Source organism: Mus pahari, chromosome X, assembly GCF_900095145.1.
Source record: "Mus pahari chromosome X, PAHARI_EIJ_v1.1, whole genome shotgun sequence".
NCBI classification, from domain to species: Eukaryota; Metazoa; Chordata; class Mammalia; order Rodentia; family Muridae; genus Mus; species Mus pahari.
Genome location: NC_034613.1, coordinates 10,928,857 through 10,942,195, shown reverse-complemented (window position 1 = coordinate 10,942,195; position 13,339 = coordinate 10,928,857). Strand labels below are relative to the sequence as shown.

The following is a 13,339-nucleotide window of genomic DNA, read 5'->3' as shown; positions in this document are numbered from 1 at the left end:
ATAGGGAACTTTCGGGATAGCATTTGTAATGTAAATAAAGAAAATAATAATTTAAAAAAAAGGATGTTGAACATTCTTTTCCTCAGTTGAGAATTCTGTGTTTAGCCTTGTTCCCCATTCTGTAATAGGGTTATTTGGTTCTCTGGAGTCTAACTTCTTGAGTTCTTTGTATATATTGGATGTTAGCCCTCTATCAGATACAGGATTGGTAAAGATCTTTTCCCAATCTGTTGGTTGCTGTTTTGTCCTATTGACAGTGTTCCTTGCCTTACAGAAGATTTGTAATTTTATGAGGTCCAATTTGTCGATTATTTATCTTAGAGCCATTGGTGTTCTATTCAGGAAAATTTCCCCTATGCACGAGCGTTTGAGGCTCTTCACACTTTTTCCTCTATAAGTTTCAATATCTCTGGTTTTATGTGGAAGTCCTTGATCTACTTGGGCTTGAGCTTTGGACAAGGAGATAAGAATGGGTTGCTATGCATTTTTCTAACTACTGACCTCCAGTTGAACCAGCACCATTTGTTGAAGATGCTTTCTTTTTTTTTCCACTGGATGGGTTTAGCTCCTTTGTCTAATAACAAGTGACAATAGATATATGGGTTCATTTCTGGGTTTTCAATTCTATTCCATTGATTTTCCTGCCTGTCTCTGTACCAATACCACACAGTTATGGTTTTGTTTGCTTGTTTGTTTGTTTATCACTGTTTCTTTGTAATACAGCTTGAGGTCAGGGATGGTGATTTCCCCCAGAAGTTATTTTATTGTTGAGAATAGTTTTCACTATACTGGATTTTTTATTATTCCAAATGCATTTTCAGATTGCTCTTTCTAACTCTATGAAGAATTAATTTGGAATTTTGATGGGGATTGCACTGAATCTGTAGATTGCTTTCACCAATATGGCCATTTTCACTTTATTAATCCTGCCAATCCATGAGCATGAGAGTCCTTTCCATCTTCTGAGATCTTCAATTTCTTTCTTCAGAGTCTTGAAGTTCTTGTACTACAGATCTTTAATTTGCTTAGATAGAGTCACGCTAAGGTATATAATATTATTTGTGACTATTGTGAACGGTGTTGTTTCCCTAATTTCTTTCTCAACCTGTTTATCCTTTGAGTACAGGAAGGCTACACATTTGGTTGAGTTAATTTTATATCCAGCTACATGGCTGAAGTTGTTTATCAGCTGTAGGAGTTCTCTGGTGGAATTTTTGGGGTCACTTGAGTAAACTATCATATCATCTGCAAATACTGCTATTTTGACTTATTTTCCAACTTGTATCCCTTTCACCTCCTTTGTTGTCTAGTTGCTAAGGCTGGAACTTCAAATACTGTTTTGAATGGGTAGGAAGAAAATGGGCAGCCTTGTTTAGACCCTGATTTTAATGGGACTGCTTCAAGTTTCTCCCCATTTAGTGTGATGTTGGCTACTGGTTTGCTGTATATTGCTTCCACTATGTTTATGTATGGACCTTGAATTCCTGATCTTTCCAATACTTTTATCATGAAGGGATGATGAATTTTGTCAAATGCTTTTTCAGCATCTAATGAAATGATCATGTGTTTTTTTTTTCTTTGAGTTTGTTTATGTACTGTATTACCTTGATGGATTTCCATATATTGAACCATCCCTGAATTTCTGGGATGAAGCATACTTCATCATGGTGAATGATCGTTTTGATGTGTTCTTGGAATTGGTTGGTAAGAATTTTATTGAGTATTTTTGCATCAATGTTCATTAGGGAAATTGTTCTGAAGTTCTCTTTCTTTGGTCTTTGTGTGGTTTAGGTATAAACATAATTTGGCTTCATAGAACAAATTGGGTAGTGTTCGTTCTGTTGGTATTTTTTAGAATAGTTTGAAGAGTATTAGTATTACAACTTCTTTGAAGGTCTTACAGAATTCTCCACTAAACCCATCTGTTCTTTTGCTTTTTTGGTTGGGAGACTTTTAATGACTGCTTCTATTTATTTAGGGGGTTGGGATTGCTTGGATGGTTAACTGGTCCTGTTTTAACTTTGGCACCAGGTATCTGCCTAGAAAATTGTCCATTTCATCCAGATTTTCCAATTTGATTGAGTACAAGCTTTTGTAGTAGGATCTGATGATTTTTTGAATGGTTTCCATTGTTATGGCTCCCTTCTCATTTCTGATTTAATTAATTTGTATACTGTCTCTGTGCCCTCTGGTTAGTCTGGCTGAGGGTTTATCTATCTTCTCAAAGCACCAGCTCCTGGTTTTGCTGATTATTTGTGTAGTTCTTTTTGTTTCCACTTGGTTAAGTTCTGCCCTGAGTTTATTTCCTGCCATCCACACCTCTTGGGTGTATTTGTTTCTTTTTGTTCTAGAGCTTTCAGGTGTGCTGTCAAGCTGTTAGTATAAGTTCTCTTCAGTTTCTTTTTGGAGGCACTCAGAGCTATGAGTTTTGCTATTACCACTGTTTTAATTGTGTCCCATAAGTTTTGGTATGATGTTTCTTTATTTTCATTAATTTCTAAAAAGCCTTTAATTTCTTTCTTTATTTCTTCTTTGATCACATTATCATTGAGTAGAGCATTGTTCAATTTCCATGTGTATGTGTGCTTTCCAGGTTTGTTGTTGTTGTTGTTGTTGGTGGTGGTGGTGGTGGTGGTGGTGGTGGTGGTGGTAGTGTTGGTATTTAAGACCAGCCTTAATCTGTTGTGATCTGATAGGGTGCATGAGATTATTTCAGTCTTCTTGTATCTGTTGAGGCCTGTTTTGTGACCATTTATATGGTCAATTTTAAAGAAGGTACCATGAGGTCCTGGGAAAAAGATGTATTTTTTTGCTTTAGGATGAAATTTTCTATAAATATATGTTAGAACCATTTGGTTCAGAACTTCTGTTAGTTTCACTCTGTCTCTGTTTAGTTTCTGTCCATTGGTGAGATCTGTCCATTAGATCTGTCCATTGGTGAGAGTAGGGTATTGAAGTCTCCCATTCTTATTCCATGGCATGCAATGTGTGCTTTGAGCTTTATTAAAGTTTCTTTTATGAATGTGGGTGCCCTTGCATTTGTAGCATAGATGTTCAGAAATGAGATTTCATCTTAGTTTTTTCCTTTGACTGGTATGAAGTGTCCTGTCCTTTTGATAACTTGAGGTGGAAAGTTGATTTTATTCTCTATTAGAATGGCTACTCCAGCTTGTTTCTTGGGACTATTTGCTTGGAAAATTGTTTTCCAACCTTTTCCTCTGAGGTAGTGTCTGTCTTTCTCACTGAAGTTAGTTTCCTGTAGGCAGCAAAATGCTAAGTCCTATTTACCTATCCAGTCTTTTAGTCTACGTCTTTTGCTTGGGAAATTGAGTCCATTGTTGTTAAAAGATATTAAGGAAAAGTGATTGTTACTTCCTTTATTTTTGTTATTTTTGTTGTTAGAGGTAGAATTATGTTTGTGTGGCTATCTTCTCTTGGGTTTGTTGAAAGATTACTTTCTTGCTTAACCTAGGGTATAGTTTCCCTCCTTGCGTTCGAGTTTTCCATCTATTATCCTTTGTAGGACTAGATTTGTGGAAAGATATTGTATAAATTTGGTTTTGTCATGGAATATCTNNNTTTCTCCATCTATGTTAATTGAGAGTTTTGCTGGGTACAGTAGCCTGGGCTGGTATTTGTGTTCTCTCAGGGTCTGTTTGACGTCAGCCCAGGATCTTCTAGCTTTCATCATCTCTGGTGAGAAGTCTGGTGTAATTCTAATAGGTCTGCCTTTATATGTTACTTGATCTGTTTTCCCTTACTGCTTTTAATATTTTTTCTTCGTTTAGTGCATGTGGTGTTTTGATTATTATGTGATAGCAGGATTTTCTTTTCTTGTCCAGTCTATTTGGAGTTCCGTAGGCTTCTTGTATGTTCATGGGCATCTCTTTCTTTAGGTTAGGGAAGTTTTCTTCTAAATTTTGATGAAGATATTTACTGTCCCTTTAAGTTGGAAATCTTCACTCTCTTCTATATCTATTACCCTTAGGTTTGGTCTTCTTATTGTGTCCTAGATTTCCTGGATGTTTGGGGTTAGGAGCTTTTTGCTTTCTGCATTTTCTTTGACTGTTGTGTCAATGTTTTCTATGGTATCATCTGCACCTGAGATTCTCTCTTCTATTTCTTATACTCTGTTAGATACATGCCTGTGTCTATGACTCCTAATCTCTTTCCTAGGTTTTCTAACTCGAGGGTTGTCTCCCTTTGTGATTTTTTTATTGTTTCTATTTTCATTTTTAGATCCTGGATGGATTTGTTCATTTCTTTCACCAGTTTAATTGTGTTTTCCTGTAATTCTTTAAGGGATTTTTTGTTTGTTTGTTTCCTCTTTAAAGGCTTCTACCTGTTTACCTGTATTGTCCTGAATTTCTTTAAGGGAGTTATTTATGTCCTTCTTAAAGTGCTCTATCATCATCATGAGAAGTGACTTTAGATCCAAATTTTGGTTTTCCTTTGTTATGTTGTACCCAAGACTTGCTATCATAGGAGAATTGGGTTCTGATGGTGCCAAGTAATCTGAGTTTCTGTTGCTTATGTTCTTATGCTTGTCTACCCACCAACTGATTATCTCCAGTGCTACCTGCTCTGCTATATCTGACTGGAGCCTGTCCATCCTGTGATCCTGATTGTGTCAGAACTCCTCAGAGTCCAGCTGTTTCTGTGATCCTGTGATCCTATGATCCTGGGAGTGGAACTTCCTCTGGGTGTTGTGGGACTGGCAAGTTCAAGCCCAAGTTCTGCTCAGGGCACTGACCCAGACCAGAGGGAACCCTTTCCACTGGTCAAGTGGGGTTCCTGTGTCCCTGACGTTAATTTTCTAGCCCGCCCCAGGTTCCAAAGCTTTGATGAGGGCAAATAGCTCCACTTTCTGTGCCAACATGCTGAGGGGTAGATGTTCAGCCCAGCTGACATTTGTTTCATCCACCATGTCAGCACCTGCTCTGACCTTCATGGAGAAAACTGCTCCCATCTGTAAATCAGGTAGCCTTGGCTCCCTGCAGGGATCAGTCAGAGTGGTCTTTCCATTCAGAGGTGAAGTATTCTTGACTTTGAGGTGCCAGGGGTAGGTAGAACAAAGCATCTTTCATGTTTAAGATTGTGTACCAAGTTCTGGAAGGTGGCAAAGAACTCAACAGATTGTAGGTGTTTGGCACAGTAGAAGAGTATTTTTTGGCAATCAGAATTCTCAAAGCCTCCTGGAGCAGAGTTGTCAGACATGCTTAGCTTCCTTTTTTTAATTAGAAAAAGAAGTAGAAAATAGAACCAGTAGCCTAAAGAAAGAAGTAGCCCAGTGGAAAATTGCAATCCACTTTCCCATACTTGAATCAAAATGACAGACCATTAAAAAATGTGTTTTGCTCTGCATCAACTGCCCTGACTGCTCCAGCTGTCAGCAGCTTTGCCTGCCACATTGACAGTTGTATTTGACACGGTGAAAATCTTTTACCAACCCACAAATATGACATTGGCAAAACCCCAGAGGCCCTGAGATAGAGGAAGATGCAGGACTCGAGGTGGGAGGAAAGAGGGAAAGAAAGAAAGAAAGAAAGAAAGAAAGAAAGAAAGAAAGAAAGAAAGAAAGAAAGAAAGAAAGAAAGAAAGAAAGAAAGAAGTCCCCCAGTAGGAGAGAAAAAAACAGGTTAGACTTTCATCTACCAGGTAGTTCAAGATGTTGGCAACCCTGTGAGCACTACCAGGTGAGATTTTGAATGTCAACCATTTTCCAACAAGAGACATGGAAACATAAAGGAGAAGAAGCCTGACTAGGGCTATGGCTACATAGACACTAAGCATGGCACTATAGGATTTTAAGCTAAGATGGTCCTCTACTTCAACATGACAAGGTAAGTCTGCTAAAAACAATTCATGCAGTAATGGCGGTGGTAGTGCTGATCGTGATATTGGTGTTAGTGCTGGTGTTTTTGAATGGGATCTCACTCTGCAGCCCATGCTTACCTAAAACTTGGTCTTCCTACTTCATCCTCCCCCATGCTCCCCAGGGAAGTGTGATACCACATTCAGCTTTTCATTTGTATCTTAATCAGGGTGAAGGTTTGGGTTAGGTTAGTTACAAGGATTAAAAAGTAGGCTCAGGCTATTTAAAGTCAAAAAGGGAATTAGCATTATCTTTGGTCTTGGTTTTTAATTTGACTAGATTTAGAATCACCTAAGAAACACATGTCTGGTAATACGGTAAGGGTGTTTCCAGAAAAGTTCAATGGAGGTGGGAAGATTCACCCCGAATGTGGTAGCACCATTCCATGGACTGGAGACATGAACTGAGGAAAGAAAGAAAGAAAGAAAGAAAGAAAGAAAGAAAGAAAGAAAGAAAGAAAGAAAGAAAGAAAGAAAGAAAGAGGAGGAGAACGAGAATGAGAACAAGAACAAGAACAAGAACAAGAACAAGAACAAGAACAAGAGAAAATGTGGGAAAGGTGGTAAAGGTGGTAAAGGTGGTGGTGGTGGTGGTGGTGGTGGTGGTGGTGGTCGTGGTCAACTGAGTACCAGCATTCATCTCTCTTTGATTCCTGACTGCAGATACAACATAGCCATCTGCTTCATGATCCTGCTGCCATGCCTTCACTACTATACCCAGAACAAAACAACAACACAGAACAAAGCAACATATACCCAGCATAGAACAAGCATTCAATAATATTAGCTACTTCTTTTATTTTCAAAAAGTCAATGGGCATAATCCCTACTAACTTTCTACACAATTGACCCTTTCAACACACTTGTGAGAAGGTAACTTACTTTTAGGTAACTATCTATTCAGGCTTGTCTGAAGTGGCCTCAACAGATGCCTACCATACTGATTTCATTGTTAAAATCCTTTTTTATGAGCATGAGAGGAAGATACCTGAATGAAAGGACAGTAAATTGCATGCAATGGGGAAGTGGAAGGAAATAATCCTGGGGTAGGTAGGATATAAAGGAAAAAAAATTAGAAGAGAAATGTTGGGGTTCAGAGAGAGTAGACTAAATTTAAGGATGTATGGGAAAGCCACAAAGAAACCTACTACTTTATATGCTAACTATGATGGTTTGAATGAGCTCACGTACTTGAACAACTGGTCCCCAGTTGATGGCAATGTATGGAGAGACTATGAGTCCTTTCAGAGGTAGAGCTCTGCTAGAGGAAGCTTGTCACTGAGAATGGACTTTGAGGGTTTATAGCTTTCTCTCACTTCCTGCTGGCTATCACAAGAAAACACTTAATTGGGCTTAGAGCTTCAGAGGGTTAGAGTCCATGAGGGTAGAGCAAAGCCATGGCAGCCAGAAGAGCTGAGAGCTCACATCTCAAACTGCAATAAGGAAGCAGAGATCACATTGAATGGCATGAGCCTTTTGAAACCTCAAACCCACACCCAGTGACACACCTCCTCCGATAAGGCCACATTTCCTACTCTTTCCTAAATAGTTCCACCATGCATATGAGCATATGAGTTTCTGTTCTTACTGAAACTACCACACAAGTTAACATGGATCTCTGAAGCCCAAGGTCTATCTTTTCTTGTATTTTATCATTATTATTATTATTATTATTATTATTATTATTATTATTACTATTATTTAAGACATTTATTAACAGGTGCTTGCAGTTTGTTGATGTTTTTTTAAAATATCAAGTTGTAAACTTTATTACAAATTAAAAATGAACTTCTTAAAAATCTCAACCAGATATGAAACAATTTAAAAACTGTTAAAGGTGTATTGAGAAAAAACAGGCCTTTTTTTTTTCTTAAAAAACACATTTGCCATCACCAAAAAGAGACATCTTTAGGTAAAAATAATAAAAAATCCCTTGCTGTGTAGATAATGCAGACAGTTCTACTGTATCTGGTCAACGGGCAAAAAGCAAGCACCTAAGGTCTTCAGCTCCAATCTCTGTTCATTGCTTATTGCTGGAACTTCATATTCATTTCTTCTTGTTGGATGACCAAACCAGATGATGGTAGAGATGGTAAGTTGGCATTTACTCAGCTGCGCCCTGCTCAGCCCCTGGACCGGACAAATTCTTAGCTGATGGATCGGCTGCTTTTGGCTCTGCCATCTTGTGGTTTAGGGTTCTCTGGGAATCTGCGTTGGTAATTGAAGTTGCGGTGATACCGACGTTGAAATGATTGCTGACCTTGGGTCTCATCTCCTTGATTTTCTTTGCCCTCTTCATTGCCATCCTCTCTAGGCTGCCTTTGGTGAGGGGGGCTCCTAAAATGAACACTGCAGAATTGTGGTCTGTAACCCCGATACACATTCTGTCTCACTGGTCTACCTTGGTCTTCTGCACCCTGGTTGTCAGCACCCTCCATCACTTCTCCTTGCACTGGGGGTTGGGGGGGGTGGAATACTGTGGTGAACTTGCATAGGGTTGCTGCACATAGTAAAGTGGGAACTTTCACCTGGCCTTCAGGAGTGCTTTCTGATCCCTCATTCTTTTCCCCACTCTTACTGCTCTGGTAATTTTGCTGGTGATTGCATGGAGGACGCCTATGACTGGATAGCATCTATAATGGTTATTGTCTGCTGCATATTTACTGGCTTGAACTGCAACTTCACCAGGGCCTATAACATTTGCTACCTCTGCACCCTTTTCTCTTTCAACAACATCAAACTCCACAGTCTCTCCATCTTCTACACTGGGAAGGTACTTCCTGGGGTTATTCTTCTTTATGGCAGTTTGGTGTACAAATACACCTTCCTTGGTGTAATTCCTGTTGATGAAACTGTATCTGTTCCTTACATTGAACCGTTTTACTGTTCCCAAAAGCTTAGTTGCGATAACCTTCTTGTCCCCACCAGTGGGCACCATCAACGTAAGGCCTCCCAGACCACCACTAACTGCACCGCTGCCTGTGGAGACCAGCTTGGTGTCGGTGGCACTGAGCGCAGCAGCGGGGTTGGCAGGAGACTGCTGGGTCTCAGCCTCGCTGCTCAAGGTTGTGGGTGATAGTGCCTGGGGCAGATGGTAACAACTGCGGCTCCTCCCGGGTGTAGTGGTAACTAGGGAGGTAGCTGCAGTGGGCGTATTTTCTTATCATATCATATATCATATATCTTTTCTTTTTTCTTTTCTTTCTTCCTTCATTTCTTTCTTTCCTTCTTTCTTTTCTTCTTTTTTTTCCTATTTTTCAAGATAGTTTCTCTGTGTAGCCCTGGCTGTACTGGAATTTGCTCTGTAGACCAGGCTGGCCTCAAACTCAAGGATCTACCTCCCTCTGCCTTCCAAGTTCTAGGCTTGTACTACCATATCAAGCTCCAGAAGCCATGCTTTTTAAAACCAAAGTACCAGTACTTCCCTATGAGTTTTTAGCCAGCCATCTAGTCCCTAGAGCATCCCAAACAATAGAGGCTGCACCGTTGTTCTTGGTTGTACACTAGAACTAGACCATCTGACCCAATTGGTGAAGACACCACACATTCTGGACACAGAACACAGAGAAACCAAGCTGGAACTGAGATAGATTCCTCCTTGTTAGCCAATATTCATAGCACTGGAATATGCAGTGTAGGCTGTTGGGAAATAACTGTTATCAACAAGCATACACATCTGTGGATTTTGTATGCTAAAATGCTGTACTGCCTATCAAGATATTCCCAGTGGTGCAACATTGGCATAGATGCTCTGGGACTAACCAACCACTCCCTGACCAGCTCTGAGGCCCATTTGGTAGGAAGAAGTACATGTCTGGCACTGTAGACTTAACCAAAAGTCAATGACTAGAGTGGTCATAGCCCTACAGTATAATCTACTACTGATATTTTACTAAGTGGAAATGTAGTTAAACTGCCTTGTAAATATTTATGTATATACCCACAGACTAGTATAGCTCTTAGTTCTGGTCAGAGAAGCCTGTTTTGGAGTAGGTGATGGACAAACTAGGGACTTATAACTGATCAAAGTGCTAAGAATAAGTGACTGCTGAATGCTTGGATAAAAAAAAATGGACACCTTCCCTTTAAAATGCAGGGAACACTGAGGAATTTGGAGTGAAGGGAGATTTGAGAACTAATGGAGAGGAGTGCAGTGGAGTATACTGTCTTCTAGATATGCCACAACCATGTAATCATGAATACACAGCAGATGTGATTGACCAAATGGACAGGGGAAAGGAAGGAAAGACACAAGGGTAGAAGGAAGACTGGTTGGAAAGAAAGTGTCAACAGAAGTAGAAGAGGGATGAGAGAGGACAGTGGAGGGGGTGAAAATAATCACAATGCAGGCGTATGCAGGTATGATATTGATATTTTTTAATTAATCTAATTTTTTAAAATCATTTCTTTCACTCTCAAAAAAGCATCCTGGTTTAGAAGATAAATGATCACCTTAATAATTATCCCTCCATTACATGTAAGATAAAGAACTCCTCCCAAGCCAGGCAGTGGTGGCTCATGCCTTTAATCCCAGCACTTGAGAGGCAGAGACAGGCGTATTTCTGAGTTCGAGGCCAGCCTAGTCTACAGAGTGAGTTCCAGGACAGCCAGGGCTATACAGAGAAACCCTGTCTTGAAAAAACAAAAACAAAACAAAACAAAACAAAACAAAACAACAAAAAAAGAGCTCCTCCCAGACCATGCAGTTATGCAGTTGTTAAGTGTGATAGTTTGAATATGCTTGCCCCAGGAAGTAGCACTATTAGGAGGTGTGGCCTTGTTGGAGCAGGTATGGCCATGTTGGAGGAAGTATGTCACTGTGGGGGTGGGCTTTGAGACCCTTCTCCTAGTTGCCTGAAAGCCAGTTGCCTCCTATCTGCCTTTGAATGAAAATGTAAAACTCTCAACTCCTCCTGCACCATGCCTGCTATACTTCTGCCTTGATCATAATGGACTGAAACTCTGAACCTGTAAGCCTGTTCCAATTAAATGTTGTCCTTATAAGAGTTGGTTTGGTCATGGTGTCTCTTAACAGCAACGGAAACCCTAACTAAGACATTAAGTGACAAATCTGGAATTAAAACCCCAGCATCTTGACTGTAAAGGATATGCTTGTCACTATTCCATCATCCTGCATTCTGGAAAATCAAGTTTGAGGTGAGTGTTGTCTACCCACCCAAACAGAAATGTCTTCTCAGGTCAGCAGAGTACAAGGTTAAATAACAAGAAACAGGCAGTCAGCTTGTGTTAGAAGATTCTAGCAGAGGTAGGAGAAAGGATAAAGCCACTCATGCAACTCCACATACAGGTGGGTCATTATTCCTCCTTGAGAACCTTCTCCAGCAACCAAAATAGAACAAAATCACAACCCCCTCTGCTTCTCAGAGAACACTCCATCAGGGTTCAACTTAGAGCCTCTGCAAAGCACCAAGAATTTAAACAAACAGGCTGCTTAAGGAAAAGATGTCATCAGAAGTGAGAGGACCTTTCTTATATAGAAACTTGGGTCTTTGAGAAACTGAACTTTTGGTGAAAGGAATACTTTCCATATTATTTACCCCATCCCACAAAGTCATTTAGGTAATTGAATGCAGCTTTAATGTCTACTCAACTGTCCTGGGTATGCTATCCACTCTAACATGATATAACACAAACTCCAAATTTGATATTACCCCTGGGCTCATTTTCTCCTCTGCCTCTATTCTTTGCAGTTGACTTAGAACAAGTGACTTAATTTCAGGGAATCTGGGTTGATCAGCCTAGGTACCAGAGGGCAACTTCCTAAGGGGAAAGAGACCTATCATAAGTCTGCCCTAACTTACGCATTTTAAAGCAAAATTGGAATGATATAGGGACTGTATACTTATAGCTTCTTCTCCCTCCTCTAGTACATGTAACAGTGAACTAAGATGAGTTCTGCCTATAAAGTCACCTGTCTAAGAGTAACAAGGTTGTTATTGAATTTCTTACTGTTTACAGTCATCCATGTGGTTACCTCAAAACTACCACTATACTATTCCAGATAGTTATAGATGGAAATTGACACATCAAAACACTCCCTGTTGTGTTGGCACTTCAGGGGAAAGAAATAGTCCACAATGACTTTAATAGAAGAACAAAATTAGCCAGGTGGTAGTGAGACATGCCTTTAATCCCAGCACTCACGAGGCAGAGGCAAGTGGATATCTGTGACTAGGCTAGCCTAGTCTACAGAGAAAATTCCAGGACAGCCAGGAATGTTACACAGAGAAATCCTGTCTCAACCCCCTCCCAAAAAGAAAACTAGACTAGGCATAAAACTGTAAGTTGTTTTCTTAATAAAACAAAACAGGAGATTCCTGCTTTGAATAAAGGAAGATTTTACAATCCATACCAATTGAAACAATTGTTAAATTGCCATTGTCTTCATGAGAGCCCATTGATTAACTGTGATGCATAATTAAACTCAGCTCTGTTTTACAAGCACAATAAACAACAAAATCATATCAACAGTGTTCATGTGTATAACTGGAAGTAGGTTTATTACAATTAAAGTTTTCTCTTCTCCCTCTGGGAGCTAAGAGACCTTGAGAGCAGCTAAGTTCACTCAGAGTAAAATGTCGTTTGTTGGACATTTCATTCAATATTTGACACCCAGTTGCTGGAGGTGACCTTGCTGAGAAAAGCCAGCTTCCAATCTTAGGGTGAAATCTCATATTTCTGCTCTTTTTCCTTCTAAAGATAAGATTTTCTTTCTAAGAACAACTAATGTTCTTTCCTTTTATAGATTTATATTTCCATCAGAGAAATATTCAGATGTGTCTAGCAGGGATAAATCTTCACATTTTGAGCAATATTTGCTTTTGAAAACATCAAAAGTCACTCAGAATATCTTGGGTGATTAATAAATAAATTAACTTTAACATAATATGATTGGTGGAGGGGACCTGGGATTCTGAATGATTTAAAAGACTCTTTTAAGGTTCATTCCTGTGATGTGACAGAAATGACATCACTCTCCTCCTGAGGCAAAGGTTAAGTTTCAATGGGTTCAAGACTACCTATTCTCACCCACTGCCTTTCCTTGACTGCCTCAGTAAAGCCACATTTCCCTGGGTTGGAAAAGAAGCTTGACTTCACTGGGACAAGGAACAAAGGCTCAGTGAGCCCATTTTCTAGAAAAGGATGTGATGATGTCATCTTAGTCTGTTTTCTATTGCAATACATGAACAGCACAGGCCAATTTTTGAAGAATAGCTATTTGTTTCACTAAAGGCTTTGCGGGCTGGAAAGTCCAAGAATTTGATACTAGCATCTGGCATGGGCTTTCATGTTGTATGATGACCTGACAGAGGCATTACATGATGTGACAGAGCAAGCATGCTAGCTTAGGACTATTTTCCTCTTCTTTTTATCTTTTTTTAATTAGATATTTTCTCTATTTACATTTCAAATCCTATCCAGAAAGTTCCCTATACCCTCCCCC

The 13,339-nt window shown here is 39.6% G+C and overlaps 1 protein-coding gene and 1 pseudogene across 3 annotated transcripts in view; one reads left to right on the top strand and one right to left on the bottom strand.

The window, feature by feature from the left end:
- The window catches only part of Dipk2b (divergent protein kinase domain 2B), a 59,139-nt gene that overhangs the window by 33,354 nt on the left and 12,446 nt on the right, over positions 1-13,339 (top strand). The gene's annotated exons all lie outside the window — the stretch shown is intronic.
- LOC110313668 lies at positions 7,979-12,293 on the bottom strand (annotated as a pseudogene).